The sequence below is a fragment of the Haliotis cracherodii genome, unplaced genomic scaffold (genome assembly GCF_022045235.1).
Source record: "Haliotis cracherodii isolate W230 unplaced genomic scaffold, xgHalCrac1.p SCAF_17, whole genome shotgun sequence".
NCBI lineage: Eukaryota > Metazoa > Mollusca > Gastropoda > Lepetellida > Haliotidae > Haliotis > Haliotis cracherodii.
In genome coordinates this window covers 30458788-30473908 of record NW_027266272.1, presented here as the reverse complement: position 1 = coordinate 30473908, position 15121 = coordinate 30458788, and the positions used below count along the sequence as shown (strand labels likewise).

At 38.2% G+C, this 15121-nt stretch overlaps 1 protein-coding gene across 6 annotated transcripts in view; it reads left to right on the top strand.

The window, feature by feature from the left end:
- Positions 1–4402: 4402 nt before the first annotated feature.
- The window catches only part of LOC139464606 (zinc finger CCCH domain-containing protein 10-like), a 188988-nt gene continuing 178269 nt past the window's right edge, over positions 4403–15121 (top strand). For 5 of the 6 annotated variants that reach the window (XR_011653122.1, XR_011653121.1, XM_071246134.1 and 2 more), the window contains exon 1: positions 4412–4819. The gene's annotated coding sequence lies outside the window, so the exon portion shown is untranslated. Of the gene's footprint in view, positions 4820–15121 lie in introns of all 6 variants that reach the window. The other variant, XM_071246131.1, reaches the window with a different exon arrangement.

The following is a 15121-nucleotide window of genomic DNA, read 5'->3' as shown; positions in this document are numbered from 1 at the left end:
AAGTGTTAGCTCGTCGCGCCGAAGACCTGGGTTCGATTCCCGACATGGGTACAATGTGTGAAGCCCATTTCTGGTGTTCCCCGCCGTGATATTGCTGGAATATTGCTAAAAGCGGCGTAAAACCTCACTCACTCACTCACTTTAAGTCACATGACTTGTGATAGATTGCTTGTCCAAATGTTATAGTACTATAGTACATTAGTACAGATTTTAAGATTATGTTTTGTGATAGGCAGTAAGGTGAATCTAAGCCAGAGCAATTGTCAGACCAGGTTATTGCAAATGTAAATATTTCTTTTGAAAATTGATACAGAATTAAGATATGTATTGATACAAGGGTAGGCATCCTTTGTATTGTATCGCATCCTGTGTATCCATTAATACAATTGTGAATTTTGACCCATCATTTCAAATGTGGGTTTTTTGTTTCAGAAAATATTTGATGAAACGCAATGACTTTTCCTGACAATGCTTATCAGCAGAATTCCAAGATGATTTGTCTGAAGTCTATCAAAGCACCCAAAGGTCATGTAGCGTTTCCTGTGAAATGTACGATCATGTATAAGTGTCGTCAGAAATCAATGCTGTAACATCTCATACATCCTGAGAGGAATTTCATGTCAAGATACTAGTTTGGTGTTACTGTTTGGAAATTGATCTTTTCTTGCTGGTGTCTATTACCCCATGTTCAATATTCCTGGCTCATGTGTGCACCGTCAACTTTTGTCAAATGTGACAGTCATTAAATTTAGATACTGTTCTTGCCACATGAACAGTACTTTCAGTATGGAACCTGAAAGACCGATTGATCCATTCGCAACAAGGAGTCTGCCAGAAAACAGGAAAATCGAAAGAAATGGCGGCAAAACCTTGAAGGCATTGTCAAATTTCAGAAAGAAAAGCCATTGATCTTTCTAGCTTTCCAGCCATTATAACACACATTGCAACAGCTAACGAGTGTTTTTTTGAAAATCTTGTTTTTCTTCGAGATTACGACTCCATTATGAAGTGTGTTTAATGACTGTATGCTATTGATTTCTTATGGTTGCAGATTTTGTACATGTGCATGTTTTAAGAGTTCAGTAATTATTAGTTCTAAAAAAGTGTGGGGTGATATGTGTTGGAACATTGCATTTGTCTGTTAGTCTTTGCGCCTGTTGGTTCATTAGGTCTTCAACGTGGGCTACTGAATCAGAAAACTTACCGATAAGCCACACCGGTGTGCCCCTCCCACCAACACAAATTGTTCATGTGATCAAGAATTCTGTTTTACCTGGACCAAGGCTTATAAGTGAAGGTTGGGATCAATTCTGAATTCTTAGAAGCTTAAAGGTCGTAAGTGGTAAGTGAGTGATTGAGTTAGGTTTCATGCCACTTTAAATAGTATTTAAATTACATCATGGCTTAATGCAGAAGGAAAGTTCAAAGTGATGCTGTTGGTGAACATCTACCATATGGTAAGGCCACCAGCATGGTGTGGACAACTGATAATGTTGGAGAGAATCATGGATTTGGGTTAGCATAGGTAGTAGTGTTGTCTATGCTTGTAATATATATAGGGAGTTATATTGCTCTAGTATCCAGTTACATACAACTGCACAAAACACTGTTGCGTCTGAACATATCTGAAAAAACAACAACACGTATGTGGACATGCTGAAGGCTTCATTGAATAGATGTGTCTTCAATATGGATTTGAAAGTACATAGTTCTGCAGCTGATCTTACACCATGTGGGCGTTTGTTCCAATGGGAAGGTCCTGCAGCTTGACATGACCGATCGCCAAATGTCTTAGTACGTGAAGGTACAGTCCGCGCCATGAGTTGGCTGATGACCTGAGGGGACGTGATGACTGGTACTTCTATACAAGATTGGACTGATATATGCTGGAGCTGCATTGTTGAATGTCTTGAAGATTAGAACTAGTTTGTTATAGTTGATTCTTTGATGGACTGGTTGTTGTAAGTGGGGTTCTGTGACTTGGTTTGATTGCATGTTGTTGTACCCCAAAGAATGGGGGAGTTGCACATGATATCAACCACTGGATTGTCTTGTCCCGATATATTTTCATTTTCATATTGCTGTGATATTGCTCAACTATTGCAACAAACAACCAAACAAGATTAATTAGCATGATAAGCTTTGCTAACATTGACCAAATAGAAAAGAAATTCAAATAACTTTTGAAATATGAAAAATTAATCTGAAATGTCTTTTCTATATTTCTCTTCTCTATTGACCTGTAAACAAAAAAACTTAGAAAAAGCCAGATCTGATTATATAGAAGTTTCTTTTATTTCTATGATAGTCAAACCCAGAGGTGACTAATTGGGGTCATGATACATTATATGTGCTATGGGTGGAATATGATTTGTATTCCGATACAGTTCTTTTTTTTTCATAAGATGATATTCTTTAATTTTGCAGGTGAATCACAACCCTGAAGCATTTGTTTTAGATTTCAGAGATCAAAGGTGAGATATTGTAGGGCAGAAAGTTTTAAGCTAGAGGTCATTGTGAATGTTTTATGTTATTTGTCGCCAACCAGGAAATATTAGAGAATCTGCATTACCTGGTTGTTAAACAGTTTCTGTTATCTTTCACATGTTTTTACACCAATACAACTTGCAGTGCAATGTATCAGATGTATTGGATACAGGTGTTGTCAATATATGTATTATATGTTGAGTCTTGTATTGGGATACAACACTGTATCACCATATCCGTGAAGATCCGGGGTAGAATAGGTCTTCCGCAACCCATGCTTGCTGTAAAAGGCGACTATGCTTGTTGTAAAAGGCCACTGACGGGATTGGGTGGTCAGGCTTGCTGGCTTGGTTGATGCAAGTCATCGGTCCCAATTGGGTGGATCGATGCTCATGATGTCCATCACTGGATTGTCTGGTCTAGACTTGATTATTTACAGACCACCATCATATAGCTGGAATATTGTTGAGTGCGGCGTAAAACAACAAACAAACAAACAAACAAAAATCCAAAAAAATCATGCCTTTGAGTTCTAAACAACTGGCTGTTATCTGCAACTTGCATCACTTTGAGTTTTTCTCACATCTCACTCGGGCTCCTTTTCAATTGAAATGCAGTTGCTTCTCTCTATCCAAATTATATATTTTCAGAGACTAAGCATTAGTCTACCGCTTGCTTTGAGAGGGTAACTGCAATAGGATCAGGTCAGTGTTACAAAGAGCTTTGTATGATTATATACATCAAAGGTAGAAGATACGTCCCTATCAGTGTAAGTGGCATTCATGAGTCTACTACGGGTGTACCTTTGGTCTGTGTTGGTTTACTGTTATTGATGCGCAGTAATGGAAAATCAACTGCTCTTTTCCAATGTGAAGTGAATATGTAACTGCTTAATTTTAAATGCCAATTTGATACCTGTAATTTTTTTTCGAATTTGAAACCTCAGACTATCATGAAATTTACACTTATCAAATTTATGTATGAAACCTCAAACTTGAAAACTCAGTATTTTACCTACTAGGTAAATATATCACTGTGACACTTCGCGCATGAATATTGGATATGAATGTAGTGTCACTGACCTTATGATTGCTCACTGGATGTGCTGCAAAATATCTTGTTTGCTTTCTCTTTTCAGAGAAAATAATCGTATGCCTCAAAGCTGTGAGAGAACAAATAGTCCTATTTCAACTCTTAGTTACAATGTTTGAAATGCACCTTTATTGGGAAATGTAACTATCATTGTCTCATTTCTCATAAAATTTTCAGATTCTTGCTTGACACACAATGGTTGTGGGGTAATATGGGTCAGCTAGTCAGTTTGGAAACATGATACTGAAATTATCTTGACTGTAATACTGGTCCTGACACATCCCAGGGTGGTGCCATTATGAGATAAATTCTAATAGTGCTTCCATACAGATTACAGCTATTTTTGTCTGACTTATTAAAGAAAAACGTGGTGCCAAGATTATCACAAGCAATGGTGGCCAGTGTACCTTTAAGTATTTTGATGGAAGATGATAGAAATAGCTTAACAAGGTCTGCATTTGGTAACTTTATGACTAATTTCTTGTCAATCATCATAGGAAACAAACCTGCCCCAGGTGAGCCATGCCTTGTGACGCCCTCACTTTAACACACATTGTTTTGTAAATATTTTCATGAATTCAAATTTTGGTAAACTATTTTGCTCTGTCTTACTATTGTGTCAGCCTGAAAAATGTATTTAGCAAAGTAGTGTTACAGTTTTTATAACCGTTTATATTTTGTGTTATATCGAGGGAAAAGATTTCATTGCCTCCTGCCCAAGCTGGGGTTGCCATCTTCTGTCACCCCCTTTTGTCAGTGGACTGGTCCAGTTTGAGAGAGGTGTTCCATTCACCACCTAATCTTGCTCATTTACACTTGGAGGGGACAGGGGGTCAGTTATTACCAGTGTTGTAATTCTGCACACAGTGTTGTGGGTCAGAGGTCACGGACCATGTGCTGTGAGTAATGATGTGAACACTGGATGTTATGCTGCAGTGTTCGTTAATTTCTACTGTCTGCCAAGGAGAATTGCTCCATAACTTGTGATCTTTTCAGGAGAAGACATCTGGATAATGTAGCATCAAGAAAAACACTGCCACAGAATTCCATAGAGATCATCCGCCTGTGTTGTCGGGCAGACAGACTCGACTCGAGCAGACGGACTCCGGAAGGTGACTTGACTTCCTTCTCCGACCAGGGATTGTAGGATTGTGGTCTGTTGTCGGAAATTGTCGTACTAAGTCTGTGAATGTGTTAGTGTGGCCTGAGCTCGGACTGCAAAGTGGACAACTGCTAGTCTGTGAGTACATTCGACGGTTTTTCCTATTGTTTACATCCCTCCTGTTTTTATTTTCCATGTGTACACTCGCTCGCTCGCTCGCTCGCTCCCTACCGCTGTGTGGAGCCACATCAAGCCTGCTCATAGCTCGTTAGCATGGCCTATCACCAGAGCCAGTATGGGACTGTTAGGGTAGATCAATTCTGTCATGTAAGTTCTGATAATACAATTGTGATAAATTGACTGGAGACTTGGGGTTGTGTTAGGGTCTGTTTGGGGGATTTATGTAAGCTTTGATCATGACCTCAGAGTCTATCTGTCTTACCAGTGAGGCCTGAGCAAGACCACTGTCAAGCCTACGCATGAGTTATACACAATCAATCACTCTTGTCATTTGTTCTGGAGTAATTTGATCAATTTGAGATGTACTTTGGCATGGTCAGTTATCTTTTGATCCAATAAGCTGCTGGATTCAAGTGGTACCAGCCCCATTAGCATGTGGCATAAGTCACAGACCTGTGTTCTCAAGACTGTACAGGTACTGTGTGAAGTGTTCAGTGCTATCATAGTGTTTGATGTGAATGCCATTATCAGTTGTACTGTGTTTTGATTGATCATAACTAGCATTGGAATTGTCAGTCTGGGCAATGAAATTAATGTTTGGCCCTAGCTGTTCATTTTGGTTTCACACATTCAGTTAAATTGTATATAGTCTTATGTTTCTACTCTACAGAAGGTTGGTCCAGAGGTTGGTGCTATAGTATTAAAATGTTGGCACACTCACATTTTTCTCATGACTGGGACCACTGCTTCAACAGCTATGTAATAATTCATGTAAATGAATCCTTTGAAACCCCATCTGAACAGGAAGTATTAAATCAGTTCATTTTCCTTGACCACATGACCTAGTGACAAAACGTTAAGTGGCCTTGAATGACTCTTTTAAACTAATATGATTAAAAGACAGAGTTTTATTACCTTTTTTAATCATTATTTTAAGTACATCCACATGCTACAGTTTAATGTTCCGATGATGAAAGAGCTTTCTTTTGAGTCTCTGTAGGTGGAATATCTGTATTGTGAGTCTAATTTCATGTGTTATTTGTGCCTGCGGTAACAAGCTGAAATATTTTCTCTTAGTCAGGACACATCAGTCTTGAAATTATCATTATCATCTTCTTTGAGTCCATAGTTTAACAAACTCCCAAAAGGTAAATATTCCACTTGTTGTCTCAATAATATTAATTTCCACTACTTGGGGATCTTCACCAAATATTTTTCAGAGGTGTCAACTGAAATGGAATCGGTTGTTTGCAATATGTTATCTTAGATAATTGCTCATGCTGTCAGTCACTTCTATGTCTCGTCCACGCTCGATTATTTACAGGTTGCCATGAATGTTGCAACTCAACAAAACTCTCTTGCTCACAAGCTATAACTGTATGATTGTCTGATATATCTGGACTGATTGTATGTTCTGAATGTTAGAAATGTTGATTTAGACTTGCCTCCCCAAAGAATGGGCTTAAAAGTACATCAAAAGAAACCGACAGTCACTTATTTATGTTTCTAATTGCCAAACAAGTTTTCTGATGTATTTTTAATGAGTTAATATTGGTATTGTATTACGTAAGCAGACATGGGAAACAAAACAGTCAAATCAATAACAACAGTACGAATAAGAACAGACTGAATCCACTGCTGTGAAGACAGATCTTACAAGGTACATGTCTGGATCTCTACTAGCCCCAAGGGTGCCTTTAACTTGGGATGTCATGGTAATATAGATGATGTATCGATACAGTTTTATGGAGGTAGATACTAGATTAATGATTCACTACCACAGACATTTTTATATTTATTAAGGTTACTATCACCGATGAAAAGAAAAAAAATTCCAATTTAAATATTTAATGGATCAGCCTTGTTCTTAATTAGCATTGCATTATTTAACTGTAGGTCTACATAGGTAAGTTATCTATTCACAAACAGAATAATGGATTTTAGTATTAATTGATATATCGGGATACCTTTGAGTCGATATATAAATACTAAAATTTCCACTCAATGGCATCCCTACCTTTACTGTATTCATTAGCCATGTTGACAGTGTTGCTATTTCTTGTGTATCATACAATATCTTGCACGATAATGCCTCCAGTCCACGGAAGCAATTTGGGATGTAAGTAGTCCACATCATGCTGTGATGTGTGAAGTCAGGTCCTTGACCTTCTGTGTTTTTTTGTTAGTTGTTTAATGCTGCACTCAACTGCTGGTCTGTAAATAATCGAGTCTGGACCAGACAATCCAGTGATTGATATCATGAGCATTGATCTACGCACTTGGGGTACGATGACATGAATCAACCAAGTCAATGAGCCTGTCCACCCAATCCTGTTAGTGGCCTCTTTAGACAAGCATGGGTTGCTGGAGACCAATTCTATCCTGGATCTTCGCATGTCTCTGGTTCAGACACTTGGTCCGGACTTTAACTCCCTATTTCAACATGCATTGGATTATAGTTTTACCTAAAACATCACAGTGTTTCATTTGTACCCAACCTCTGTGTTTTGGACACTTGGTCCTGAGTTTTGTATCCCTTCTACAACACTCATGGGATGTTATGGACCAGATATTTAAAAAATGTTCACGGTCACATTGTGTTGACGGGCTGTGAGTGGAGAGTTGATCAGCTGATTGAAGCCCACAGTTGACACAGCTACTAAGTAGCCTCTTATCTGTTTGACAGATATCTGGGACAAAGAGATTTGTTAGAATGGAGTTGAGCTGAATACTGGAGGTGTTTTTCCTATTGATAATTTGACTTCTTAATGAACCAAGTATTCATTATTACTGAAGGTCTTTCAACAGCTATTGTTACTTTTTAATAGGATTCTTGAACGATGAAAATCGTGAAAGCAATTCATTACAGATATGACTACTGGCCATTTGGGGCTTAACACAGACACAAAGTAACCACTCAACAGTGGCAAACACTATTTGCTTGCTTCCCACTAGACCAAAGTGCTTTGTTATTGTAGATCATTAGCTGAATACAACATGCTTATGTCAATGTATTTTTTCTTTCCTGTCATTTACAAGACACATGTTTATGTCGAATCAGTGTGGCGGTATTTGATCAATAATCATTTTGCATGACCAAATCAATTCTGATTGGGTGTGATGGATGGGTCCAGCATCCTGATTGTGGGTTGGGACTATCACTCTCTTCAGCTCTGGTCCATCCTGATGCTGGTGACAGACCATGCATGTGACAGAGACGATTAACAAGAATCCTCAGCTTGGTCTGACTCGGTGGTTCCGTTTGATAGAACTCTCGCAGGATGCTTGAATCACCGAACAACAGCAGTGTAAGGTAGTGGGGGAAAAGAACCAATATTTTCATACGGCTTCATGGTGATTTGGTGGATTTAGACAAAACAAGATGGATTTAATTTGTGTCCTCAGTGGTGTTGATCTGGATTGGAAACTGTATCACTTTTATCACCGTTTTCGGCTGAATTACGATTATGTTGTGGTATTGGCGATAACGGTATTTACCTTATTGGAGCTAGACGAAGATCAAAACCGCTGAGGAAAATATGTGTGACGCATCTGATTCATGTATATGTTATGGTTGTATTACTATGGCTGTGTCCAATCAGTAAAATTGTTCTTCAAAGAAACCGACTGTATTTGGAATGATAGTTTAAATTTAAAGCATTAAACACTGTTAACCAATGAACATCAGTTAGCGACAAGTGTTGATATTGAGACAAGTATTGGATGTGACCTAGATGTGTGCAAGTACTACAATATATCTGGTGAAACTCTACATGTTAACACCATCGACCATTGGTTTGTCAGTTATATCAGTTATATGTGTTTCAGTTCTATCATTGGGTGCCAGGTTTATGTGGGAAGATATCCCAAAGTAATGCTGGTCTAAGATGTTATCAATTTGGTGAAACCCACACAGACAGGTATGGCACTGACAAACCAGGGTCAACCAAGATTCGAACCCCTGATCATATGTTTCAATATGGTTGAAATACTGTTCCAAGCGGCATTAAAGGTCACTCACTCACTCACCCACTCACTCACTTGCTCACTCACACTGTTCTTCTGTGGCAGGAGTGATCTTTTTACTACATTCTTCTGGACACTTTGCCTGCTTGTACACCATAGCAGGACTGTCAAGCAATTTGTTTTATTTCCTGTTGTATGACATTAGACCTGATTTGTTGGTGGTGCCTTTTACCATAAATGCCTGGGTGGCCCCCAGTTGTCAGATTGCTCACAGGATATATGTCCCTTTGATACATATATGTAGGGATAAACTTACGCCCCAGCTACAGTCAGTCCATCCATGATAGAGGCATCCGAATGGCCGGTTGAACTTGAAGGCTTTTCAGTGGTATATGTATATATGGCTGCTTGGTCTAGCAAACTGTTTGGGTTAATTTCTACCGCTGTGCACATATCTGAGTCTGGCTGCTTGCTGTTCCCTGTTTGCTGTTTTATAAACATTTGCTTTAGTGTGGTAAAATATTTATGTGCATGAATCCCTCGAGGGAATACAGAAGGCTAATTAGTGGATCATAATGTATTAATGTTAAACATATATAATCACTCTGTTGCTGTTATTCCTACATTAATTCAGTGTTGACATGTTCATGTGGATGATACAGACACAGTGATAGTTCATTCAGGCCGTATCCACTCCCATGTAAGCAGCTGGATTATGGTAGGGGTATAAATATTGTATGGAGTAAGTTGGATTTAACACCTCTTCGGGCAGTATTTCAGCTATATCACAGCATGTCTGCTTAATAAAGAAGGAAAGCCTGATCAAAGTCATCCAGGTTGTACACTTTTACCCACTTTGATGTCACCTTGCCCACAACTAAGAATCTTTATTAGGATCAAACTTGGATTTTGATCTTTGAATTCCAGAATGCTAAAGGAAACAACTCTGTACAGAAAATAGCAGCGATTCAGACGACAGGCCACCCATCCCTTTTGTTTGTTGGTTGTTTAACGAGGCAATCCACAATATTCCAGCTATATGACAGCAGTCTGTAAATAATCATTTCTGGACCAGACAATCCTGTGATTGACATCATGAGCATCGATACAACGCAATTGGAATACCATGACATGCATCAACCAAGTCAGCGAGCCTGACCACCCAATCCCATTAGTCGCCTCTTACGACATGCATAGTTGCCTCTTACAACATGCATGGGTTACTGAAGACCTATTCTAACCCGGATCTTCATGGGTATGTACATGTGAACATGGTGTGGTTTACAAACCTGCGATCATAATTAGGACAAATCTGGTATTCGATCCTTTGATGAAGGCATCCTAGCAGGCCATGGAAAGCACAGGGAATTGTGGAGTTTTAGACCACTGGGCTACCCATATTCCCCTGTTCAGCTGTTAGAGATGACAAGTCTGTGTTCATGGTCCTCCATCATCCAGATACACATATTGTCCTCCGATGCCGCATTAATTGCATGGACTAGGCAATTCAGCCTCCATGGGTTTATGCATTATACTATTGAGACAGTAAATCAATCTCATACTCTGATAAATTATTGATATGTGATCTATAACAGGGTATTGTTAGGAAGCAGAAATCTTGAAGGTTATGGTTTGATATATAGGCAAAGTGAGTGTAGACCTGTAAAATAATCTTTATGTCTTGAATCTGAGGATTTATTATGTATGGAGGTACATAGTGGAAGAAGTGAATTGGTACGTAAATTGTAAATTGAAAATCTTGTACACATGATTGCTCTGACAGAGGGATATATGGTCCAAGTATGGTTCTGACAGATAGATGGGCACTGCTTCACAGGCAATTAGAATATGTTTGACACAAACTCATCAGCGGAAGGTGATTGTTTCTTTATTTTATAGATTCATACTGGAGTTTCACAAGGCCATATTCTGAAGCTATTTTATTTCATAAAGACTGAGCTGTGTGAGCTGATATTCTCTATCAAGAAATATGGCTAGTAAAGAATAGTAATAGATTGTTGATGAAGACCTTTTATGATGTTTCATTCAAAATAATGTTTTATGGTCTATTTAGATTAACAGATTGTTACCGTTTTATTGAGCAGTTTTAGCATTGACTTCCAACATTGCCAGACATTATTGATTGACGATCACCACTTCAATGTTCAAGTAAACTCATGAACTGAAAGTTACTTGTTAAAATGACATTAGTACAGTTTTATTAAAGAATGTGTCTGTACTACAGTATTTTGAGTGACTTAATAGTTGTCAGACAGCATAGTCATTAGGACTACTTATAGTATAGGTCAGAGATTACAAGATTCCAATACAGATGCATATCGCAAGAATATTTTGCATATATTACAGAGATTCCTAGATACGTTTATTGCTGGTAAATTGCTTGTTTCGAGTGAACTAGATACCTTCTTTAAATATTTCAGTTAGTGCAGTGACCTTTTTGTTAAGCCATAATAAATATATTATTAGATCTTCTTCCAAAATGTTCAAAATGCCAGATGAGGCATTGTTTTTTTCTATTTAAATATATTTGTTCAGCAATTTGTGTACATTTGTGAGATGTGTGGGGATGAAAACTTAATATTTAATGTGTAAGAGACATTTTGGCTCAGAATTAAGTGATTATGTTTTCTGTTGTGTATGTCGTACCAAGGAAGTGATACTCAGCAACATTGGTTTGGTAATTTTGTTATGTTGGAAATAAGTACATAGCATATGACTTACAAGGACGGTCCAACAGTGATTAATTATCTAATGTTTGTGTAAAGTGATAATGTGTCGACTTCGTGTATTATTTAACCCAAGAAGATAAGTATTCAGCAGAAATGGTTTCTGAATGCTGAACGCTTGAAAGCTGATATTGAGCAGCAGCACACCTATAAATAAAGTCGAACATGGCAATTAATTAATGTTGTATTCATAGCTTTGTACATTATTTACAGATGCTTTCATGATAAACTTATCATATTTCCTTAAGTATTGTGAGCACTATATAAGGCTGTGTAGAGGGGCTGCACTAATGCACGCATACAATGAGTTTTCGTGTTCTTTTTGCCAAAACAATGGCATTACCATGAACATGTAACAAAGGAAATATCTTGTCAACAAATATGAACTGAAGTACGTAATTTAATCCTGTTGTTACATGATTTTGTTTACTTGTTTGTTTGTTGTTTAATGCTGCACTCAGCAGTATTTCCAGCTATATGATGCGGTCTGAAAATAATCAAGTCTGGTCCAGACAATCCAGTGATTGACATGCATCAATGTGCGCAATTGGGATACGATGTCATGCATCAACCAAGTCAGCGTGCCTGACCATCCGATCCTGGTAATCGCATCTTATGACAAGCATAATTGCTTCTTACAGCAAGTATGGGTTACTGAAGACCTATTCTCTTCACTGGTCTTATTACGCTATCTGGTTACAAAGAGTTCATTGTATATCTTGAATTATGTATGTTATCTATTTTATTCAAAATTTTATTCAATATTGTTTAAATAAACTTCAGCAAAACCGTGTGTGAACATATTGGCAAGTTACAGAAACTGACCATAATCAGATTACTACTATTGACACCTTGAAACAAATCACAGTTGTCAAAGAATTTATACATATATCATAAATGCCATGCTATGTGAAAAGCCATATTTCTTGTAGATTAATTTTTATATGTCCACCTAATGTTCTCACAAACAAAAGAGCAAGACCGCAGGAAGGCTAGGGTGTGAATGGTCAAACTGTTCCATATGTAAAAAAATATCCGGCAACACACTAAAGCGCTTATGGTTATTATTTTTAAATATATCTAGTAAAAGCTGTAACTCAACAATAACACGATATTCGAATGAATCTGACAGCCTACTCAAGCACAAGAACTCTGGGATCACAATGGTCATGCAGAAGCCTTTATTTACGGGTAGTTGAGATGGAAAGCTACTTCATCACAGGCACTGCTATGTTTCAGGAAACTGTCTAATGAAACTACTAGAGGCATTTGTTCTATAGTTTTAGCTCCCCTGACTGAAAACCAAGTGAGCTTATGAGCTTATGTCATGTATACTTGTCGAAGACCACTAAAACATTGAAGTAGTCCCTCACCATATATATATATGTATAAATTTCTTTTACTAAAAGCCTAGGCAAGCCTAGGTCAAACTAAACCAAGTCTTGTTTCCTTGATTAGAGGAAAGGCTCTTACGAAGAAAAGAAAACTATTTTAAAGAACTGTTTTCATTGACTAAGTGTTAGTCTCACATTGAAGCTGAAGCTTCACATTCTTGTTCCATCAATGATGATCACACTTTGTTAAAGAGGTTTGAATCTGGTCCCAGCTAGAGTATCTCTAAAGTTGCTCACAGAATTCCAATCCCACTTAAAAATGTCCACCATTACGTCTTTCTGATTCTGGTGAGCTGGAGGTTCTAGTTTTCTACATTTAACTTCATATTTAAAACTGATATTGTATTTTGGTATCCATGTCAACTCATTGATTGCAATGTGTCAATAATTGATCTTGTCACTGACCCATGGACAATTGCAATACATTGATAGTTTAATTGATCTTGTCATCAACCCACAGAAAGTTGCAATACATCAATGTTTTATTGATTGATCATGACACCCTAAACCCAGACCTATATCATGATATAACATTTATACTAAGTTTTCCTATAATGATTAGATCAACATCAAGTGCTTTTATGAGTTGTCTTGGTGTAATATTTATACATCATGATAACTCATAAAAGCACTTGATGTGGATCTAATTATTATAGGAAAACTTAGTATAAATGTTATATCATGATACCTACATCAACATCATCTTTAAGGTATTCGGATGTTTATTATATGGAAGTAACTATTTGAAGCACTAGATTTTGTTCTTATATTGAGTAAATGCGCAATTATTTGTAAGTATCCCTTAATTGGTCAACGACTATGCACCAGATGAACTCCCTTTCATAGAGTATGAAGCGTTCCAGATCGGTTCATTTTCCATGACTGATCGTCTGATCGTCATAAGAAATGTCCTTAAGATGGTTTTCAAATTCGGTTATGGAAATAGAAGAATGTACTATCAACAGTTGATAAACTCATGGAAATGTCCTAATGCTGTTTTGCTCCACCACAATCACTGAATATTCATTAACCCTATAAGGTGTGGAAGGTGTTCAGTGAAAGATAGTTTAAGTGTATTTCTGAAGAAAACAGTAGAAGGAAATTTCACAACTGTGCAGAGTATTTATTAAAAAGAAGGTGTAGTTGTAGATATAACAGAGGAAAGTTGTCCCCTCGGGTCGGCTCGACAGCAAACAAGCAAATCTCATACTTCAGCCGAGATGTCTCCTTGATGGTATATTTATTCATACATTTCTCAGGATCCTTTGTTTTTAAGAGCTCTACTTTATATTTTGAGTGTTTGACAGCCTAAAATTTAAATAGCCAGAATGTAGATTGCGGTCAGACTCATTTGCTTAAAGTTTTCTGTTTCTCGACCTTTCTAAAGACAACTGTGTCATTCATCAACCTGCAGATGATATCATAGATGTTAATCTCTTGGTCATGAAGGCAGAGCCTTCATTGGCATAATAACGTTGTAACACTAGCTTAAGATGTTGGGTCATGGTTATAGTAACCTCTTGGTGATGAGAGCAGGATGGACCTTATGTTGGTGATTAGAGCAGGATGGACCTCATGAGCGTAAACCTCTTGGTGATAAGAGCAGGATGGGCCTAGCGTGAACCTCTTGGTGATGAGAGCAGGATGGGCCTACCGTGAACCTCTTGGTGATGAGAGCAGGATGGGCCTAGCGTGAACCTCTTGGTGATGAGAGCAGGATGGACCTAGGATGAACCTCTTGGTGATGAGAGCAGGATGGACCTAGGATGAACCTCTTGGTGATGAGAGCAGGATGGGCCTAGCATGAACCTCTTGGTAATGAGAGCAGGATGGGCCTAGGATGAACCTCTTGGTAATGAGAGCAGGATGGGCCTAGCATGAACCTCTTGGTGATGAGAGCAGGATGGGCCTAGCATGAACCTCTTAGTGATAAGAGCAGGATGGGCCTAGCGTGAACCTCTTGGTGATGAGAGCAGGATGGACCTAGGATGAACCTCTTGGTAATGAGAGCAGGATGGGCCTAGGATGAACCTCTTGGTAATGAGAGCAGGATGGGCCTAGGATGAACCTCTTGGTGATGAGAGCAGGATGGGCCTAGCGTGAACCACTTGGTAATGAGAGCAGGATGGACGTAGGATGAACCTCTTGGTGAT